The 23067-nt window shown below is 46.8% G+C and overlaps 1 protein-coding gene across 1 annotated transcript in view; it reads right to left on the bottom strand.

Annotated features, from left to right (window-relative positions):
• PSKH1 (protein serine kinase H1) overlaps positions 1-23067 on the bottom strand; it is a 41557-nt gene that overhangs the window by 16445 nt on the left and 2045 nt on the right. Inside the window, exon 2 of the mRNA XM_075325667.1 lies at positions 559-757. The gene's annotated coding sequence lies outside the window, so the exon portion shown is untranslated. The remainder of the gene's footprint in view (positions 1-558; positions 758-23067) is intronic.

Raw genomic sequence — 23067 nt, 5'->3', positions numbered from 1 at the left:
AATGTGCACAGAGCAGGGAGCAGCGCACAATGCTTAGTGCTGGCTCCTTGCTCTCCTAGTTACAGCACACATGGGGTTAATTAACCCGATGTGTGCTGCAGCTACATGTGCACAGAGCAGGAGCCGGCACTGACAGTGAGAGCGGAGGAGGCTGGTATCAAAGGTAAATATCGGGTAACCAAGGACAGGGCTTCTTGGTTACCCGATGTTTACATTGGTTACCAGCCTCTACAGAAGCCGGCTCCTGCTGCCTGCACATTTAGTTGTTGCTGTCTCGCTGTCACACACAGCGATCTGTGCTTCACAGCAGGACAGCAACAACTAAAAAATGGCCCAGGACATTCAGCAACAACCAACGACCTCACAGCAGGGGCCGGGTTGTTGCTGGATGTCACACACAGCAACATCGCTAGCAACGTCACAAAAGTTGTTCGTTAGCAGCGATGTTGCTAGCGATGTTGCTTAGTGTGACAGGGCCTTTAGTTCCAGGTCGTCGTCTATCTGATGCCCGTACGCTGGACTAACAAAAGAATCAAATTGATGCAAAAATGCACTGACCTGTATTTATTGATGTGTTAATAAACGTAATAAAAGTTATCTTTGGATTGTCTTCTGGCTTCAGCAGCGTCCCACTCGGATGTCATCTCTGTGCTGTACATGTTGCACGGATTGACAGATGGAAGGAGAATATCTTATTTTTTTGGCGATACTGTCCGATTTTCTTGTACGTGAGAATGACTGATGTCTGAATGTGGCACTACGAATAAGGGGTGACAAAGGGGAAAGAAGATTGAAACAACAACACTATACTAGATTTGATTATCTTGATTAAAAAGCTTGTGCAATCCTGATGGGCGGTTTCTCTGTTAAAGGAGTTGTCCAACATTAGCTTACCAAACATTTTTGAGTTTATCTGTGCTGTATTGTCATATAAAACCCCCCTACATTGTTATTTTTTGTTTTCTAACTTTTGTTTCTCTTGAATTATCCCTTTATTCTCTGCAGCTCCTTGTTTATATTCAGCTCCAGCAAACATAACTTCCTGTGCCAAACCTCCCAGTCAGAGCTGGCACCGCCCAGCCTCAGTGTCCAGGCCCGCCCCCTGCCCGCCCTCTGCACACACATTCCCTGTCAGTATATTCTGCCCCAGCACCTGACCTGTTATCACTCTAGCATTGGAAATAAAAGCCCCACATCGGGCTCTGCGACCCCCACACACATCGGGCTCTGCGACACACACACAGCGCTCTGTACCGACCCCTACCCCCATAGGGAACACATGTAGGCTACATTCACATGACAGTTCCGTTTTTGCGGTCCGCAAAAAAAGGTCATTTTTTTTCACGGATGCATTCGTGTGCCTTCCGTTTTTTTGCGGACCGCAAAAAACGGAAGCAGCAAGAAAGATAAATAGATGAGTAGATATAGAGATGGATAGATATAGAGACAGAGAAATAGACGGATGAATGAATGAATGGGATAGCTAGATAGATAGATAGATGAGAAAGACATATATAATGTCCCACCTCCCTGCATATTCTAAGCTGGCACCCTTTAGTGACTTTCATGTGGCACTAAAGGGTGCTTAGCCTTGTATTTAGCCAAAAAAATAATTTAAAAAAAACCGACGTGGGGTCCCCCCTATCTTTTGTAGCCAGCTAGGGTAAAGCAGACGGTTGCAGCCTACAAACCACAGCTGGCAGCTTCACCTTGGCTGGTAATCCAAAACAGAGGGCACTTCACGCTGTTATTTTAAATTATATAAATAATTTAAAAAAAAAAAAAAACGTGGGGTCCCCCCCAAATTGGATCACCAGCCAAGGTAAAGCGGACAGCTGTGGTCTGGTATTCTCAGACTAGGGAGGGCCATTGTTATTGGACACTCCCCAGCCTAAAAATAGCAGGCTACAGCCGCCCCAGAAGTGGCGCATCCATTAGATGTGCCAATCCTGGTGCTTCGCCCCAACTCATCCCGTCCGTTGCCCTGGTGCGTTGGCAAATGGGGTAATATACGGGGTTGAAGCCAGATGTGTAATGTCACCTGGCATCAAGCCCAGCAGTTGGTGACGTCACGCGTCTATCAGATACCCGACATCACCAACCCAGTCAGAAATAAAAAAAATAGACAAAAAAAGTTTTATTTGAAAAAACACTCCTTAAAACATTCCCTCTTTCACCAATTTATTGAAAAGAACAATAAAATCAGGGTCCGGCGTAATCCAATAAGGGGGTCCCACGACAATCCATACCATAGTCAATGTCCCAGTCAATGACGAACAGAATGTTCCCCAATGTCTGGGAGACCAGTGCAGTGACCTGAGCTAACATCAATAGCCCAGGTCACTGCAGGGGATGACTAGCGCTGCTGCCAGGAGGTTAGATGAGATCATTACCCGCTGTGACGATCTCCTGCTCTACTGACGTCAGCGCTGTCACTGACTTCTATGCCCGCCGCGTTCTCAGCAATATCGCGAGAGCCTGTGACGTCACCGCTAGTGACAGTTTCGGGTCGCCCGCGAGACGTGACGTGAGAATGCGGCGGGCATAGAAGGCTGTGACAGCGGTGACGTCGGCAGAGGAGGAGATCGTCACAGGAGGAAATAATCTCATCTAACCTCCTGCCAGCAGCGCTAGTCATCCCCACGGCTGCACGCACTGTGAGAAGCTGCTGATAGCCCCGCGGCTGCTCGCACTGCAGTGTAACAGGGAGCGGGACACAGACTGCACGGGCACTCCTGCTATCCTAAGCACTGTAAGCAGGGGGCCTGGTGCTGGCGGTGACACCGTGGGTGGGGAAGAGTACGGGGGAATGTGTGGGAGGGTGCAGGGAAGGGGGCGGTGACTCCACGCACTGTAGCCGCCCAGCAGGGCGGCAACATGCTGTTCCCAGATTTGCATGTCAACATGGTCCTGCCCATGTTGACATGAAATGACCGGAAGCAGCAAAATCGCGGCAGGAGCGGTCACATGACCCCTCTGAGCCTGGGGAGAGGGGCTGACAGCAGGGCAGATAAGTGCTCTCTATCTACTTACCTGCCCCAATGTAGCCCAATAGGGTAATAATAAAAAAAAAAAAAATCAAAATAAGCCGGATAACCCCTTTAAGCAGTTACAAGTCAACCTCCGACAGCGATATTTAAGGTGCACCGGAAGGAGGGAGTGCGCTGTGCTGTATAGAGTGGGGAAAATAAAGTTTTTGATACACTGCCAATTTTCCAGGTTTTCCCCACCTACAAAGAATGGAGAGGTCTTTAATTTTTATTTTAGGTACCAGGGCTGTGGAGTAGGAGTCGGTGTTCATTTTGGTGGAGTCGGAATCGGTATAAAATGGACCGACTCCAACGCCTTAAATATATAATAAATTGGGGACAGTAGTGCAATGCAGAATGTGCTGAATATTTTTTCATAGGAATTTGGCAAAGTTATGAAATGTCCTATAAATGACTGTTCTATTCCTGATCTAAGGCTACATTCACACACAGCGTTTTTGCTGTGTTTTTTGAGGATACGTTTTTCAGCTGCAAAAGCAGATCAGCTTTTTTAAAAAAAAAACGCATCACCTGAAAGGTTTTTGAGCTCAAATAATGCTTTCAATAGCAAAAGCAGATTAGAAGAACACTACAAACTGACATGCTCATTCTTTGTGAGGATCCGTTTTTGAGGCCTCCAGTTTCTCCAGTGGAAAAAGTTCTGCAAGATTACGAACTCAAAAAAGAACAGGTTCTTGCTATTGTAACGGACAATGCTTAAAACATAAGTAGAATTAAACTGATGAATGAGAGTAATGAGCAACAGCTAGAAGAAAATGTAGGATTCAGTATGTTTGAGATGGAAGGCCACAGTGCTGTTCATGTAACTGAGAAACAAACATTAAAACAGAAGAACAGCAAAATGATACTTTAGAATTAGATGATCTTGTGCACATGCTGCAGCTGGCAATAAGAGATAGTCTGCAAGAGAGACATGCTAGAAATCTAATTGGAAAAGTGAGGAAATTGGTTATTGCCGCCAGAACCCCTAAAATTGATTCCAGAAGAATTTTATTTTCTAATAGCTGTGTCTCTCTCCGTTTCATTGAAGCAGAAATGCCATCTGCGAATAAACCTTCTCTTTGGGACAGGCAAAATAGCAAGTTCTTCCACTCCCTTATGAAAATGCCAGGAGTTAAATCCTCAGCTTGTAATTTTTTAGTCACGGTAAATTGGTGATTAAGCAATTCCTTCAATTCAGCCATCTGTGTCCATTGACCTTCATTTAGGGTTACTTGAGGGTTCACCATATCTATAAGAAAATGTTTTAGTTCAAGCAATTGCTCAATCATTAAATAAGTGCTGCCCCATTGAGTGGCTTGATCAACAATTGCCCCTTTCCCAGCACGCCTCTTCAAGATGGCAGCTGTTTGTGGACCCAAGTCATCGTATACTGCTTAATGATCAACAAATTACTAAAAGAAAAGAAGCTCTGACTGAGGTAGCAGTTAGGATGAGTGGCCTACAGGACTGCCAGGCGCAAGAGGACTTGGGTTCTAAAGTTGTATTCTAATAAATATATTTTATGTTCTATCTAAATATCTTGATTATTGTATCATAAAAATGATTCAATGTCTGTGTAATACTACTGTATGTTCTGAGGATTTCGATTGCGTTTTAGGGCAATGACAACAGAGACGAGTTCTTGGTACAAGATGTTATATAATATGTCACCACGGTAGATACACAACGGGAATAAACACAGTAAAACAACACACAAAACGGAGCGAAGGGGATTCCCGGGGCCACGCACCGGACTCCCCCAGGGAGACCACCAGAGCGAACCCCTGTACAGGGACTGTCCGGCAATCAACCCTGGAAGGCCTAAATGTGCGGCAGCCGGTACACAAGGGGCAAGTGGTATAGTCCAGGAGTGTCCGTACGGGATGATTGTCCAGAGTGGTTACGAACCGGGCAGAGTGCTGATCAAAGACGGCAGACGGAGTCCGGGCACAGCTTGAAGAAAACCGGGTATGGTCCAGAGTCGGTCGGTAGAGTTTCAGGAGAATCCAAGGCAATCAGGAAGTAGAAACAGCAAAGCAGGAGCACACAGCAAGCAGTATACTCAGGCACTGGACTGGGCTGAGAGGCGGCCTTTTAAGCAGCTGGACAGGAAGTAGGGCAACAGAACCTTAAACTCCATGTTAACTGAGGGCAAGCTCATTCAAAAGAGAACTGGAAAACCTGGAAACCTGACATTACTCCCCCCCCCCCAGAGACGGCCTCAGGACGGATCAGGGCCCGGCTTGTCCGGGAACCGTCGATGAAACTGAGCGATCTTCCGGGGTGCCCGAATGTTACCCACCGGTTCCCAGGAATCGTCCTCGGGGGCGTACCCCTGCCAACGTACCAGATATTGAAGCCGACGACGATGGAGCCGGGAGTCAATAATGTCCTCAACCACGAACTGCTCCTCGCCGTCGACCATCACAGGCGGAGGAGGAGGCACAACACGACCACGAAACGTATTAGGGGAGACAGGTTTGAGGAGAGACACATGAAAGACCGGGTGTACCTTTAGATGGTGCGGCAACCGTAGCCGACAGGCCACAGGGCTCACGATCCCGGTGATCTTAAACGGACCGATGAATTTTTGTCCCAGCTTCTGCGAAGGAACACCCAATCTCAGGTTTTTGGTGGATAACCATACAGAGTCCCCTACCTTGTACATGGGTGCCGGTTTCCGGTGAGTGTCTGCCGACCTCTTGTAACGCTCCTGGGCCGTAGCCACAGTGTCCTTTAGAACCTCCAGATTCTGTCGAAGCTCTGTCAATCTGTCCTCCACCGCCGGCACCGAAACCGCAACCGGTGACCTAGGCAAAACATTCGGATGATAACCCAAGTTAGCAAAAAAGGGCGTTACCTTAGTGGAGCTGCTCTGAGTGTTGTTATAGGAGAACTCCGCCAACGGAAGCATCTTCAACCAATCGTCTTGGAGATGGCTGACATAACATCGAAGGTATTGTTCCAGGGTTTGATTCGTCCGTTCGGTTTGCCCATTTGTCTGAGGATGGTATGCAGAAGACAAACAGACATCAATCTGGAGTGCCGTACAAAAGCCCTTCCAGAACCTAGACGTGAACTGCACGCCCCGGTCAGAGATGATCTCGTCTGGTACCCCATGCAATCGGAATACGTTCTGGATAACCAAATCCACTGTCTCTGCGGCTGAGGGAAGACCGGTACACGGAATGAAGTGAGCAGCTTTAGTCAATCGATCCACCACCACTAAGATGGTATTGTGCCCGCCTGAGACTGGCAACTCCACAATAAAATCCATGGAGATAGACCCCCAAGGGCGAGATGGCACGGGTAACGGTTGGAGGAGTCCCGTAGGAGCCACACGAGGGACCTTGCACCGGGCACAAACCATGCATGAGTGGACATAGTCCTTTACATCCTTTAGACAGGTAGGCCACCAGAAAAAACGGCTCAGAAATTCCTGCGTCTTCTGTACCCCCCTATGACCAGCCAACACGGAGTCATGGACCAACTTGAGAACCCGAAGTCTTACGGCCTCCGGGACATAAATGCGTCGCTCTCTCAACCACACACCATTCCGAAGAACAAGAGTTACATCATTCGGGGGGGCAGCAAGAAATACGTCACCATCATAGGCCAGCTTGATGTCCTTCCACAAGTCCTGGTCCTGGATTACTCCAACGAAATTGGCATCCGATAACACGGTCTGAGACGGGGTTCCAGGCACGGAGTCCACGGCGTGGATTCGGGACAAGGCATCGGCTTTCCCATTACGTGAACCTGGACGGTATGTAACGACAAAATTGAATTGGTTAAGAAATAGGCTCCAACGGGCTTGCCGTGGAGACAGGCACCTGGCAGACTTAAGAAATTCCAGATTACGATGATCTGTGAGTACTATCACTTGCTGCGCGGCTCCCTGTAAGTGGTGTCTCCATTCCTTGAAAGCGGAAATAATCGCTAACAATTCCTTGTCCGCAATGTCATAGTTCCTTTCTGCAGGGGACAACCGGCGGGAAAAGAAAGCACACGGATGTAAGAGACTCTTGTCCCCAGTCCTTTGAGAAAGGATGGCCCCTAATGCGTAGTCGGAAGCGTCGACTTCCACGATAAAGGGAAGTGCGGGATTCGGATGTACCAATATAGGCGCTGAGGTAAAACAAACCTTGAGACGATGGAAGGCTTCCTGGGCCTGGGCGGACCACACAAACTTCTGTCCTTTCTTGGTTAACAGAGTGATGGGACGAACGATCTCTGAAAAATTACGGATAAAACGTCGGTAAAAGTTGGCAAAACCGACAAAGCGTTGTACCTCTTTGACGTTACCCGGTTCCGGCCAGTCCAGAATTGCTTGTATCTTGCCAGACTCCATGTTCAGTCCCTGAGGAGAGATGACATACCCTAAGAATTGTATCTGTGAGCAATGGAATTCGCATTTCTCCAGTTTAATGTACAGGTGATTTTCCCTCAGCCGGGTAAGTACGGTCTTGACGTGCTCCTGGTGTTCCTGTAAGGAATCAGAAAAGATTAGGATATCGTCCAGATAAATCACCATGAATTGGTCCATGATATCCCTAAAAATATCGTTAACTAGATGTTGGAAAGCCGCGGGAGCGTTACAAAGTCCAAAAGGCATCACTAGGTACTCAAAATGTCCATACCGACATCGGAACGCGGTCTTCCACTCGTCTCCGGGACGTATGCGAAGTAGATTATATGCCCCACGGAGATCCAATTTGGTGAATATTTTTGCCTGTTGGACCCTCTCCAATAGCTCAGGAATCAACGGTAACGGATACCGGTTCCGGATGGTTATTTTATTCAGTTCCCGGTAGTCAATACAGGGTCTCAGAGTCCCCTCTTTCTTTTTCACGAAAAAGATGGGTGCCCCTGCTGGTGAGGTAGACGGGCGAATAAATCCCTTGGCTAGGCTCTCATCAATGTATTCTTTTAGTGCTTCTAGCTCAGGTGCCGCCAACGGGTAGACATGGCCAAACGGAATCTCCGCCCCTGGAAGTAAGTCTATGGGGCAATCATACGGTCTATGCGGGGGAAGCCGATCGGCTTTTCTTTTGTCGCATATGTCAGCAAAGTCATCATAAACCGGGGGTAGAACAGGTACCTGTACAGTGCCCTCCGCATTCGGTGTTACTGGAGCCGGAACAGTTGGACTAATGGTCGGACCACTCTGCGGTGGGAAGGTTATTTCCTTAGTTTCCCAATCGATGACCGGATTCGTAGACCGTAGCCACGGAATACCTAAAATAATCGGAAAATGAGGAGAAGAAATTATCATGAAAACAAGGGTCTCCTGCTGACCTGGCTTCATCACGCATTCTAGCGGTACTGTTTCCTGATCCACTGGTCCAGAGCTTAACGGAGATCCGTCTACCGTCTCCATGGTAACCGGTGAGGATCTTTGCTGAGTCCGGATACCGTGTTTCCTGGCAAAAGAGGAGTCCATGAAATTTCCCCCTGCCCCAGAATCTATCATTGCAGAGGTAGGTATTAGATGCCCCTCCCACCGGATCTGAATGGGGAGCGAGCAATGGGTATATTTCCCTTCTGAGTCCTTCGGTGAGGTTGACATTACAGTCAAGGGAAATACCGCATCCAAGTGCCCACTTGCCTCAGAGATATCGGACTCTGCGTCCGTGTTGTCACACTCTGCCATGGCTGCCAATACCTTATTTGGGCGATTCGGACGTTTCGGGCAGTCGATCAAGAAATGATCCGATTGACCGCAATAGAAACACAAACGCTCACGGAGCCGGTGTTCGCGACGTTCGTTGGTCTCTCGCTTTTGCAGAGAGTCCACTTGCATAGGAACGTCCTCGGCCTCCCGTGGTGTCCTGAGAGCGGGTTCTCTAGAAGGAAACGCAAAGTTGTTTACACGGTTTACAGCTGCCCATTTTTCCTGTCTACGCTCCGTCAAGCGGGTATCAATACGCACACAGTGCTGGAGAAACAGTTCAAAATCCCCTGGAGATTCGGAACGAGCTAACTCGTCCTTGATGGTACTGGACAAACCTTTTCTGAATACAGACAATAATGCATTGTTTCCCCAGTCGGTGTCTACCACTAACCTCTTGAACTCAGTGGCGTATTCAACGACAGAACGCTTTCCCTGACGTAAGGAAAGGAGAGCCGATTCAGCGGTAGCACGGCGATTCGGATCATCAAACATTTGCGCCATTGCGTTCAGAAAGTCATCCAGGTGATTTAAACGGATGTCCCGATTCTCTATCATAGGATTAGCCCAAGCCAGTGCTCGTGAGGTTAATAACATGATTATACATAACACTTTGGACCGGTCAGAACGGTAATAATCAGCATGTACATCAAAAAACAGTATACATTGGTTCACAAATCCACGAAACTGACTACGATCACCATTGAAACGGAATGGGGGTAACCTAGGCATACCGGCAGCTGATACGGACGTAGTGGGGACGGCTTCCTGAGCCTCCACTCTGACTTGCAAATCCTGAATAGCCGGACCCAGTACCTGGTGATCATGGCCCAGCTGTGCCTCCACATCTCTGAGTTTAGTTTGCACCGCCTCCATCTCCTGCTGCAAGGAGTTGATCATGGAAAAGAGCTGATCTACTCGTGTCTCAGTCATTGCCCCAGCGAAATCCTCTTATGGCCTGAGTATAATGTAATACTACTGTATGTTCTGAGGATTTCGATTGCGTTAGGGCAATGACAACAGAGACGAGTTCTTGGTACAAGATGTTATATAATATGTCACCACGGTAGATACACAACGGGAATAAACACAGTAAAACAACACACAAAACGGAGCGAAGGGGATTCCCGGGGCCACGCACCGGACTCCCCCAGGGAGACCACCAGAGCGAACCCCTGTACAGGGACTGTCCGGCAATCAACCCTGGAAGGCCTAAATGTGCGGCAGCCGGTACACAAGGGGCAAGTGGTATAGTCCAGGAGTGTCCGTACGGGATGATTGTCCAGAGTGGTTACGAACCGGGCAGAGTGCTGATCAAAGACGGCAGACGGAGTCCGGGCACAGCTTGAAGAAAACCGGGTATGGTCCAGAGTCGGTCGGTAGAGTTTCAGGAGAATCCAAGGCAATCAGGAAGTAGAAACAGCAAAGCAGGAGCACACAGCAAGCAGTATACTCAGGCACTGGACTGGGCTGAGAGGCGGCCTTTTAAGCAGCTGGACAGGAAGTAGGGCAACAGAACCTTAAACTCCATGTTAACTGAGGGCAAGCTCATTCAAAAGAGAACTGGAAAACCTGGAAACCTGACAGTCTGATGTTCACATTCTACTACAATAAATTTTTCACTTAAATATAAGCAATATATGTGGGAGTCGGAGTCAGAGTCGTATAGTCGGAGCAAGGGAAATTGAGGAGGAGGAGTCGCAGGTTTGGCTTATCGACTCCACAGCCCTGGTAGGTACACTTCAATTGTGAGAGACAGAATGCCCACAAAATAATCCAGAAAATCACATCGTATGATTCTTAATTATTTATTTTCATTTTATTTCATAAAATAAGTATTTGATGCAATAGAAAAACAGAACTTAATATTTGGTACAGAAAACTTAATTTGTAATTACAGAGGTCAGACGTTTCCTGTAGTTCTTGACCAAGTTTGCACACACTGCAGCAAGGACACACAACAGCCCACTCCTCCATACAGATCTTCTCCAGATCTTCAAGATTTTGGGGTTGTCACTGGGCAACATTGAGTTTCAGCTTCCTCCCAAGATTTTCTGTTGGGTTCAGGTCTGGAGACTGGTTAGACCACTCCAGGACCCTGAAATGCTTCTTACGGAGGTACTCCTTAGTTGCCCTGGCTGTGTGTTTCGTGTCATTGTTATGCGGGAAGACCCAGGCACGACCCATCTTCATTGCTCTTACTGAGGGGAGGAGGTTGTTGGCCAAAATCTTGCGATACATGACCCCATCCATCCTCCATTCAATATGGTGTATTCGTCCTGTCCCCTTAGCAGAAAAGCACCCCCAAAGTATGATGTTTCCACCCTCATGCTTCACAGTTGGGACTATGCTCTTGGGGTTGTACTCATCCTTCTCTTTCTTCCAAACATGGCGAGTGAAGTGGATACCAAAAAATTCTATTTTGGTCTCACCTGACCACATGGCCTTTTCCCATGCCTCCACTGGATCATCCAGATGGTCATCTGCAAACGGGCCTAGACATGTGCTGGTGTGAGCAAGAGGACCTTGTGTGCCCTGATGGCATAGTGTGTTACTCCATGACGGTGTAGTTGTGTTACTAACGGTAATCTTTGAGACTTTGGTCCCAGCTCTCTTCAGGTCATTGACCAGGTCTTCTCATCTAGTTCTGGGTTGATTCCCTACCTTTTTCAGTATCATCCTTGCTACACGAGGAGAGATCTTGCATGGAGCCCCAGACCGAATAAGATTGGCCGTCATCTTATGTTTCTTCAATTTTTCCTCACCCTCACACCACACTTCAGGTACGTCAGCTTTGTGTGATTAGACATCCTGTGCTATTAGTTACACTTGCAAGAAAACTGGTGGCATTATATTATAACTTTGGCACAGGTAATGTCTAGCAGTCAGTGGGTTTTAAAACTATGTTGATTGATTGCTATAGATCATTCATTATTTTGGTCTCTTTGTTCACTGACTGCTCTGCAGTATCTGTACATGTACCAGTGTGCTGTGAGGGCGCCATCTGGTGGTATTCATCACCTGTCTCTACATGTTTTAACCATCTTTTTTGCCTTATGTATTTTCTAGTTAATAAAATGTATATACTCTTTTTCAACTACAAAGCCTTTGTACAGACTCTTCTTCACTTGTTACATTAAATTTCTGTATATGGCTTTCTCCATATGCTAACTATGGTACGAGATCTCTCGTGTGTTATGGTATTGTTTGTTCATTGCCTATTGTTCTGTAGCTCATGCCAGCCTTTTTCAGGTTTATAATTTTGTCCCTGGTGTCCTTAGACAGCTCTTTGGTCTTGGCCATATTAGAGAGGTTAGAGTATGATTGATTGAGTGTGTGGCATGTGTCTTTTATATAGGTAAGAACAAGTTCAAACAGGTGCCATTAATACAGGTAATGAGTGCAGAGTAGGAGCTTCTTAAAGAAAAAAATAACAGTTCTGTTAAAGCCAGAATTCTCGCTAGTTGGTAGGTGAGCAAATACTTATTTCATGCAATAAAATGCAAATTATTTACGTAAAAATCATACAGTGTGATATCCTGGATTTTTTTTGTTTGGTTTCTGTTTGTCACAGTTGAAGTATACCTACGATAAGAATGACTGCCCTCTCCATTCTTTGTAGGTGGGAAAACTTGTAAAGTTAGTAGTGTATCCAATACTTTCCCCACTGTACAGGAATGCTGTGGCATGGTAATGCTGTATACAGCGCAGGTTCAAGTCTCCTAAAGATACTATTAAGGACAAAGAACATTTTTAAAAACATGAAAAAAAAAAATATAAAAGTTCAAATCTCCTCCCTTTACCACATTAAAAACTAAGAAATAAGAAAAAAAACAAACACATTTGGTATTGCTGCATTTGTAGAAGTCCAATCCATCAAAATATAAAATATATCAGATCCCTAATCAACGTAACAAGAAAAAATAAAATCCAAAATTGGGTTTTCTTTGTACACAGCGACAATGGAATTTTTTTTTTATATCAGGTGATCAAAATAAAAATATTGTACATACCCCAAAATCATACCAATAAACATCAGCTTGGGGTGGAAAAAAAGAAGCCTCACACAGCCCCAGATCAGGGGTGGGATTCAAAATTTTAACAACAGGTTCTCTGTAAACCCCGCCCATTTGAAAAACACACTTCATTTTGTAACCACACCCATTTTTGCACACTTTCCTCAACCACAAAATACAAGTATTTAATAATAAAAACTTTCCCCTTCTTATTCTTCCTATACCTTCACTTTCCTATCAAGTACCAGTTGTTTCAGTCACAGTCAGTCACTTATTTAGGTCATGTGCACACTAGACAGTGCCTTTTTCTTAAGGAAAATCCGGACCCTCTTAAAGAATCCGGCACCCGCGGTAAAAAACCACACCAAAACCGCAACGAAGTCCGCATTTGCTTTTACCACGGATTTTCCGCAGGTTGGTCCCTGCGGATTTTTACTATTATCTATGGCAAAAACCGCAGGTAGCTGTGGAAAAGAAGTTAAATGCTCATTACCGTATTTTTTGTTTTTGAAGACATACTGGATTATAAGACGCACCACAAACTTGGATAAAAAAAAAAAAAAAGTGAAAAAAAAAAAATATGGGGTCCGTTTTATAATCTGGTGGTGTCTTACCATGGAGAGGGGGCAGCAGCGGAGCAAGGAGATGCAGCCCAGATACTCACTGTGGTCTCTGCTCTGCGCGGGGCTGGTGACGCCATTCTGAAGATGTCGGTGGTCTATGGTGAGGGCTTCAAATAATTGCGGTCATAGTCAGCGCGTGCGTAGATGACAGCTTGAGCTGAGAGCTCCATCTGCGCAGGCGCTGACTCTAGGTGCCATTATTTGAATCCCTGCCGGCCAGTATATCCCCAGAATGACCGCCCGCCGAGCAGCACAAAGCAGCTACGCGCCAAGCAGCACATAGCAGCCGCGTGCAGAGCAGAGCCGAACAGAGTGGAGCCGATGCACACAACAGCGCCGTACTGACAAGCGCTGGTAGCACCCGGTAAGTTACATTTGGATTTTAAGACGCACCCCTCATTTTCCTCGAAAACATTTTTGGGAGGAAAAGTGCGTCTTATAATCTGAAAAATATGGTAATTCCACAGCGGAAAATCCGCGGGTATAAAAAAATGCAGTGTGAGCACAGCATTTATAAAAACCCATAGAATTTGCTGGGGAATGACTGCAGCAATGTTAAACACATTTTCTGCAGCAAATCTTCGGCAAAATCCGCGGTAAATCCACAGCATGCGCACAGGGCCTTGCTTGGCATTTTGTATGAAACTTTTTCTATAATGTTTGAAAATTATTACTAAAGGAACCCTGCTCAAATTGGAACGGACAACCTTTCCTATACAGATCCCATCCCATGCAGATTCTATGTGGCCTCCACCCCCATGCAGGCTTCCACCCCACGCGGCCTCCGCTCCCGCCCCACGTGGCCTCCGCTCCCACGCAGGCTCCCGCCCCATGTGGCCTCCGCTCCCACGCAGGCTCCCACCCCATGTGGCCTCCGCTCCCACGCAGGCTCCCACCCCATGTGGCCTCCGCTCCCACGCAGGCTCCCACCCCATGTGGCCTCCGCTCCCACGCAGGCTCCCACCCCATGTGGCCTCCGCTCCCACGCAGGCTCCCACCCCATGTGGCCTCCGCTTCCACGCCATGTGGCCTCCGCTCCCACGCCGGCTCCCACCCCATGTGGCCTCCGCTCCCACCCCATGTGGCCTCCGCTCCCACGCAGGCTCCCACCCCATGTGGCCTCCGCTCCCACGCAGGCTCCCACCCCATGTGGCCTCCACTCCCACCCCATGTGGCCTCCACTCCCACGCAGGCTCCCACCCCATGTGGCCTCCACTCCCACGCAGGCTCCCACCCCATGTGGCCTCCACTCCCACGCAGGCTCCCACCCCATGTGGCCTCCACTCCCACGCAGGCTCCCACCCCATGTGGCCTCCACTCCCACGCAGGCTCCCATCCCATGTGGCCTCCACTCCCACGCAGGCTCCCATCCCATGTGGCCTCCACTCCCACGCAGGCTCCCATCCCATGTGGCCTCCACACCCATGCAGGCTCCCACCCCATGTGGCCTCCACTCCCACGCAGGCTCCCACCCCATGTGGCCTCCACTTCCATGCAGATTCTATGTACTCTCCTCTCCCATGCAGGCTCCCACCACATGTGATTACAATATGGATCTGTGGATTTTTAATTTAATTAAAGTAGTCTCAATAGACAACACTGGTCCTCAATTTACAGAATAAACCTATAAATTGACCAACCATTCTTCATAATTTAGTAATATCCAAATGGACAAAAAATTAAGAATATTTAATTTATTAGAAAAATATATCAAAGGATCACACAGTGCAGTAAACGTGTTAAAAACAATCAGGAAAAATTCCAAAAAATGGAAATTCACAGGCCAATTGTCTAACAATATTCAGTACAATAGATGGTATATACAGTTAGGTCCAGAAATATTTGGACAGTGACACAATTTTCGCGAGTTGGGCTCTGCATGCCACCACATTGGATTTGAAATGAAACCTCTACAATAGAATTCAAGTGCAGATTGTAACGTTTAATTTGAAGGTTTGAACAAAAATATCTGATAGAAATTGTAGGAATTGTACACATTTCTTTACAAACACTCCACATTTTAGGAGGTCAAAAGTAATTGGACAAATAAACCAAACCCAAACAAAATATTTTTATTTTCAATATTTTGTTGCGAATCCTTTGGAGGCAATCACTGCCTTAAGTCTGGAACCCATGGACATCACCAAACGCTGGGTTTCCTCCTTCTTAATGCTTTGCCAGGCCTTTACAGCTGCAGCCTTCAGGTCTTGCTTGTTTGTGGGTCTTTTCGTCTTAAGTCTGGATTTGAGCAAGTGAAATGCATGCTCAATTGGGTTAAGATCTGGTGATTGACTTGGCCATTGCAGAATGTTCCACTTTTTTGCACTCATGAACTCCTGGATAGCTTTGGCTGTATGCTTGGGGTCATTGTCCATCTGTACTATGAAGCGCCGTCCGATCAACTTTGCGGCATTTGGCTGAATCTGGGCTGAAAGTATATCCCTGTACACTTCAGAATTCATCCGGCTACTCTTGTCTGCTGTTATGTCATCAATAAACACAAGTGACCCAGTGCCATTGAAAGCCATGCATGCCCATGCCATCACGTTGCATCCACCATGTTTTACAGAGGATGTGGTGTGCCTTGGATCATGTGCCGTTCCGTTTCTTCTCCAAACTTTTTTCTTCCCATCATTCTGGTACAGGTTGATCTTTGTCTCATCTGTCCATAGAATACTTTTCCAGAACTGAGCTGGCTTCATGAGGTGTTTTTCAGCAAATTTAACTCTGGCCTGTCTATTTTTGGAATTGATGAATGGTTTGCATCTAGATGTGAACCCTTTGTATTTACTTTCATGGAGTCTTCTCTTTACTGTTGACTTAGAGACAGATACACCTACTTCACTGAGAGTGTTCTGGACTTCAGTTGATGCTGTGAATGGGTTCTTTTTCACCAAAGAAAGTATGCGGCGATCATCCACCACTGTTGTCATCCGTGGACGCCCAGGCCTTTTTGAGTTCCCAAGCTCACCAGTCAATTCCTTTTTTCTCAGAATGTACCCGACTGTTGATTTTGCTACTCCAAGCATGTCTGCTATCTCTCTGATGGATTTTTTCTTTTTTTCAGCCTCAGGATGTTCTGCTTCACCTCAATTGAGAGTTCCTTAGACCGCATGTTGTCTGGTCACAGCAACAGCTTCCAAATGCAAAACCACACACCTGTAATCAACCCCAGACCTTTTAACTACTTCATTGATTACAGGTTAACGAGGGAGATGCCTTCAGAGTTAATTGCAGCCCTTAGAGTCCCTTGTCCCATTACTTTTGGTCCCTTGAAAAAGAGGAGGTTATGCATTACAGAGCTATGATTCCTAAACCCTTTCTCCGATTTGGATGTGAAAACTCTCATATTGCAGCTGGGAGTGTGCACTTTCAGCCCATATTATATATATATATAATTGTATTTCTGAACATGTTTTTGTAAACAGCTAAAATAACAAAACTTGTGTCACTGTCCAAATATTTCTGGACCTAACTGTAATTACATACAGATTGTAAATATAGTGACTCAGATTAAGACAAGTCAGCACCATATACTGTAGGTCATTCATTATCATTAAAGGGGTTATCCGGCTTCTTTTGACTTTTTTTTTTTTAATACCCCATTGGGCTACATTAATTCTACTTATGTTTTAAGCATTGTCCGTTACAATAGCAAGAACCTGTTCTTTTTTGAGTTCGTAATCTTGCAGAACTTTTTCCACTGGAGAAACTGGAGGCCTCAAAAACGGATCCTCACAAAGAATGAGCATGTCAGTTTGTAGTGTTCTTCTAATCTGCTTTTGCTATTGAAAGCATTATTTGAGCTCAAAAACCTTTCAGGTGATGCGTTTTTTTTAAAAAAAAGCTGATCTGCTTTTGCAGCTGAAAAACGTATCCTCAAAAAACACAGCAAAAACGCTGTGTGTGAATGTAGCCTTAGATCAGGAATAGAACAGTCATTTATAGGACATTTCATAACTTTGCCAAATTCCTATGAAAAAATATTCAGCACATTCTGCATTGCACTACTGTCCCCAATTTATTATATATTTAAGGCGTTGGAGTCGGTCCATTTTATACCGATTCCGACTCCACCAAAATGAACACCGACTCCTACTCCACAGCCCTGGTACCTAAAATAAAAATTAAAGACCTCTCCATTCTTTGTAGGTGGGGAAAACCTGGAAAATTGGCAGTGTATCGGCGGGGACCGAGGACAGGTAAGTATGTACTCCCTACATGTGTTCCCTATGGGGGTAGGGGGGTCGGTGCAGAGCGTCGTGTGTGCGTGTGCGGTGCAGAGCCCGATGTGGTGTGCGGTGAAGAGCCCGATGTGGTGTGCGGTGCAGAGCGTCGTGTGTGCGTGTGCGGTGCAGAGCCCGATGTGGTGTGCGGTGAAGAGCCCGATGTGGTGTGCGGTGCAGAGCCCGATGTGATGTGCGGTGCAGAGCCCGATGTGATGTGCGGTGCAGAGCCCGATGTGATGTGCGGTGCAGAGCCCGATGTGATGTGCGGTGCAGAGCCCGATGTGATGTGCGGTGCAGAGCCCGATGTGATGTGCGGTGCAGAGCCCGATGTGGGGCTCTCATTTGCAATGCTGTAGTGATAACAGGTCAGTGCTGGGGAAGAATACTGACAGGGAATGTGTGTGCAGGGGGCGGGCAGGGGGCGAGGCTGGACACTGGGGTGGGGCTGGATACTGAGGTCGGGCGGTGCCAGCTCTGACTGAGGTTTTGCACAGGAAGTGGTCAGTTTGCTGGATCTGAATGTAAACAAGGAGCTGCAGAGAATAAAGGGGGAATTCAAGAGGAACAAAAGTTAGAAAACAAGAAATAACAATGTAGGGGTGTTTTATATGACAATACAGCACAGATTAGCTTACCAAAAATTTTTGAGTTTATGTCGGACAACTCCTTTAAGTACCATATTTTTCAGATTAGAAGATGCACTTTTCCTCCCAAAAATTTGGGAGGAAAATGGGGGGGTGCGTCTTAAAATTCAATTATAGCTTTACCTGGGTGTCCTGTCTGTGCGGCGATTGGGCGGCCGGGTGCCTGTGGCTGCGTGCATCAATATATGTAGCTATATCCTTAGTGATAACCAGGCTCTATGATAACACAGTATCCTTTAAGAAAATGTATTCAATAGCCATATCTGGTCCTGCCAAGGGGATAACTACTGAGCAAGGGACAAACAACCTGCGGTGGCCATGTTTGGTACCCAGTCACACCGCCCTGCACCTCAACGCGTTTCGCCGGAGCTTCGTCCGGAGGTGCAGGGACAGGGATATTGGGCCCCTATATACATCCCTAATCATTTACATCAGTAGTGGTCGGCACACGCTCGTCACCCGCTGCCGCGGCCGGCGTCCAATCGGGGATCGGACCCGCTGCTGATGTCCGGAAGTCAGCACTGCACATGCGTGCAATGCCGATCCCCGATTGGACGCCAGGCACAGCAGAGGAGGCGGGAGCAGACTGACAGACGCGCGAACATTCAGAGCAAGCTGAACCGCCATGTTAAATATGGGCAAATAGAAGGGCATGTTACACCATCATAACAAAATATACCCCAAAGTCGATCCATATACGCAAAATGCATAATTATAAACATTTCAAAAGCACCATTCAATGTAAGGCCTTGTGCCCACAGGGCGTCTTTACAGCGTTTTTTCTAGCGTTTTTCATTGCTTTTTTTTTTAATCAATAAAAGCAAGGAAAAAGCATCCCAGCAAAGTCTATGAGAATCGGGGCTTGCTGTGCCCACGTTGCTTCTTTTTCAGTTGCTTTTTTTCTTGCTGAAAAAAGAAGCAACATGTCAATTGTTTTAGCGTTTTTTCCTGCTTTTTTCCCTAATTGACTTCAATGGAGTCAGGGAAAAAAGCAACATGAAAAAACGCATGTGTAATGCCCACGTTGCTTTATATTTTATGCGTTTGGGCGTTTTTAGGGAGAAAAGAAAGCTATGGCTATATAGATTCCTTCATAGAAGAAAGCCACATAGCCAGCTTATTTCCCATTGTTTACCGGGACACCTCTGCAGGGACCCCCGCTGATGTCACAAGGTAAAGAGTTCATTCCAGCGGGGGATCTCCAGGAAATCCCACAGTATAGCTGGGTTTACAAACTGAGACTTTCTAGCGATCCAACCTGCGATCTCAACCTAGCCGGGATCGCTACAAAGTCTCTGGTGAGCTGTCAAACAGGCAAACCTGGCCAACGACCTAACAGCGATCCGGACCTGCAGAGCGACTAGCTGGTCGTTGGGGACGTGTCAAAAAAGCAGGTGAACTTCACCCGACTTCATTTAATGCCGCGCGGCTCTGTGTGCCGTGTAAATAAATAAATAATTAAAAAATCCGGCGTTCGGTCCCCCCCTATTTTAATACCAGCCAGATAAAGCCATACGGCTGCAGGCTGGTATTCTCAGGATGGGGAGCCCCACGTTATGGGGAGCCCCCCAGCCTAACAATATCAGCCAGCAGACGCCCAGAGTTGCCGCATACATTAGATGCAACAGATCTGGGACTGTCCCATAGCTGCCCATAGCTGCCAATAAGTCCTAGATTAATCATGTCAGGCGTCTCCCCGAGATACCTTCCATGATTAATCTGTAAATTACAGTTAAAAAACACACACCCGAAAAATCCTTTATTAGAAATAAAAAACACTAACAAATTCCCTCATTACCAATTTATTACCCACAACAAAGCCCTCCTTGTCCGGCGTAATCCACAGTCCTCCAGCGTCGCATCCAGCTCTGCTGCATGCAGGTGACAGGAGCAGCAGAAGACACAGCCGCTCCTGTCACCTGCACGCAGCTAATGAAGAGAGCCGTGTGATCGGCTGAGCTGTCACTGAGGTTACCTGGATCCAGCGGTGGATGCAGCGGTGGCCGCGGGTAACCTCAGTGACAGTTCAGCTGATCGCGTTACTCACCTCATTTGCTGGTGATTTCCCCCCCTCTCTCATACTCACCGATCCCCGATCACCGGCGCTGCACGGCGTTAGCACTGCTCCGGCGGCTTTTCCTTTTTTGAAAAAGCCGGCCGCTCATTAAACAATCTCGTATTCCCTGCTTTCCCCGCCCACCGGCAAATGTGATTGGTTGCAGTGAGACACGCTGAGTGACAGCTGTGTCACTGCACCCAATCACAGCAGCCGGTGGGCGTGTCTATACTGTGCAGTAAAATAAATAAATAAATAATTAAAAAATCCGGCGTGCGGTTCCCCCTATTTTAATACCAGCCAGATAAAGCCATACGGCTGCAGGCTGGTATTCTCAGGATGGGGAGCCCCCCAGCCTAACAATATCAGTCAGCAGCCGCCCAGAATTGCCGCATACATTAGATGCGACAGTTCTGGGACTGTACCCGGCTCTTCCCGATTTACCCTGGTGCGTTGGCAAATCGGGGTAATAAGGAGTTATTGGCAGCCAATAGCTGCCAATAAGTCCTAGATTAATCATGTCAGGCGTCTCCCCGAGATTCCTTCCATGATTAATCTGTAAGTGACAGTAAATAAACAAGTGAAATATATCTTTGTACCGTGTTAGCCAGTAGAGATAAAAAAATTGTTTAAAAGAACAGAGAGTCCTCAGTGGTTGATACCTTTTAATGGCTAACTGAAAAGATGGTAATAATTGCAAGCTTTCGAGACTACTCAGGTCTCTTCATCAGCCCCCAAATCTAAGAAGCATCATTGTCAGAAGCTCCCTGTCCTCTCCAACACCAACAGGAACATTTCCCTGCAACCAGAAAAAATGCAAGACCTGTCCATTAATATTGACAACGGACAAGATAAAGATTCCCAGATCACATCAGGACTACAAGATCCCAGGTACGTTCAGCTGCACCACAACCAATGTGGTGTACTTAATTATATGTACCAAATGTCCAACTGGGGGTCTGTATGTAGGGGAGACAGGACAACAGCTCAGGACAAGGATGAATTCTCACCGCCACACAATTAGAGAAAAAAGGATGGATCTACCTGTGGCCAAACATTTTTGTAACCCAGACCACAGCATCATGGACATGAAATTGCTGGTATTGAAAGGAAACTTCAAGTCCCAGAGAGACAGGAGACTATGGGAGTACAAACTTATGATGACCTTTGACACATTCAGAGAAGGAATGAATGTGTCTCATGGATTCATGTCTTTTTACATCAGTTAAAAGATGTGCTCCTCTGACCATCCGAGCATGTCACAGCCCTGGACCAGACCCTTATCAAAGGACAATAAAACTTTCACACTGAACTGCAGCAGTATTTATGGCTAGAACAGCTTGTCCCCCTGCCATAGAGATAGTTCTGTTTCATATAACTTGTTCCTTTTTTTTTTTTTTTTTTCCTTTTTTTTTTTTTTTTACTGCACTATTCTAAGTCCTGTTGTGTATAAATACGTGACTCTTCAGATTTTGTGTTATACCATGCCTGATGAAGAGACCTGAGTAGTCTCGAAAGCTTGCAATTATTACCATCTTTTCAGTTAGCCATTAAAAGGTATCAACCACTGAGGACTCTCTGTTCTTTTAAACAATTTTTTTAGTAAATAAACACACACACACCCGAAAAAATCCTTTATTAGAAATTAAAAACACAAACACATTCCCTCATTACCAATTTATTACCCACAACAAAGCCCTCCTTGTCCGACGTAATCCACGGTCCTCCAGCGTCGCATCCAGCTCTGCTGCATGCAGGTGACAGGAGCAGCAGAAGACACAGCCGCTCCTGTCACCTGCACGCAGCTAATGAAGAGAGCCGTGTGATCGGCTGAGCTGTCACTGAGGTTACCTGGATCCAGCGGTGGATGCAGCGGTGGCCACGGGTAACCTCAGTGACAGCTCAGCTGATCGCGCTACTCACCTCATTTGCTGCGTGGAGCTGACCGGAGCGGCGGTGAGTAGCGCGATCAGCTGAGCTGTCACTGAGGTTACCCGCGGCCACCGCTGCATCCACCGCTGGATCCAGGTAACCTCAGTGACAGCTCAGCCGATCACACGGCTCTCTTCATTAGCTGCGTGGAGGTGACAGGAGCGGCTGTGTCTTCTGCTGCTCCTGTTACCTGCATGCAGCAGAGCTGGATGCGACGCTGGAGGACCGTGGATTACGCCAGACAAGGAGGGCTTTGTTGTGGGTAATAAATTGGTAATGAGGGAATTTGTTAGTGTTTTTTATTTCTAATAAAGGATTTTTCGGGTGTGTGTTTTTTAACTGTAATTTACAGATTAATCATGGAAGGTATCTCATAGACGCCTGACATGATTAATCTAGGACTTATTGGCAGCTATGGGCTGCCAATAACTCCTTATTACCCAGATTTGCCAACGCACCAGGGCAAATCGGGAAGAGCCGGGTACAGTCCCAGAACTGTCGCATCTAATGTATGCGGCAATTCTGGGCGGCTGTTGGCTGATATTGTTAGGCTGGGGGGCTCCCATAACGTGGAGCTCCCCATCCTGAGAATACCAGCCTTTAGCCGTATGGCTTTATCTGGCTGGTATTAAAATTGGGGGGGACCGCATGCCGGATTTTTTAATTATTTATTTATTTATTTTACTGCACAGTATAGACACGCCCACCGGCTGCTGTGATTGGGTGCAGTGACACAGCTGTCACTCAGCGTGTGGGCGTGTCTCACTGCAACCAATCATATTTGCCGGTGGGCGGGGAAAAGCAGGGAATACGAGATTGTTTAATGAGCGGCCGGCTTTTTCAAAAAAGGAAAAGCCGCTGGAG

Source organism: Anomaloglossus baeobatrachus, chromosome 10 (assembly GCF_048569485.1).
Source record: "Anomaloglossus baeobatrachus isolate aAnoBae1 chromosome 10, aAnoBae1.hap1, whole genome shotgun sequence".
In the NCBI taxonomy this organism is placed as follows: domain Eukaryota; kingdom Metazoa; phylum Chordata; class Amphibia; order Anura; family Aromobatidae; genus Anomaloglossus; species Anomaloglossus baeobatrachus.
This window is presented reverse-complemented; position numbering and strand designations above follow the sequence as displayed.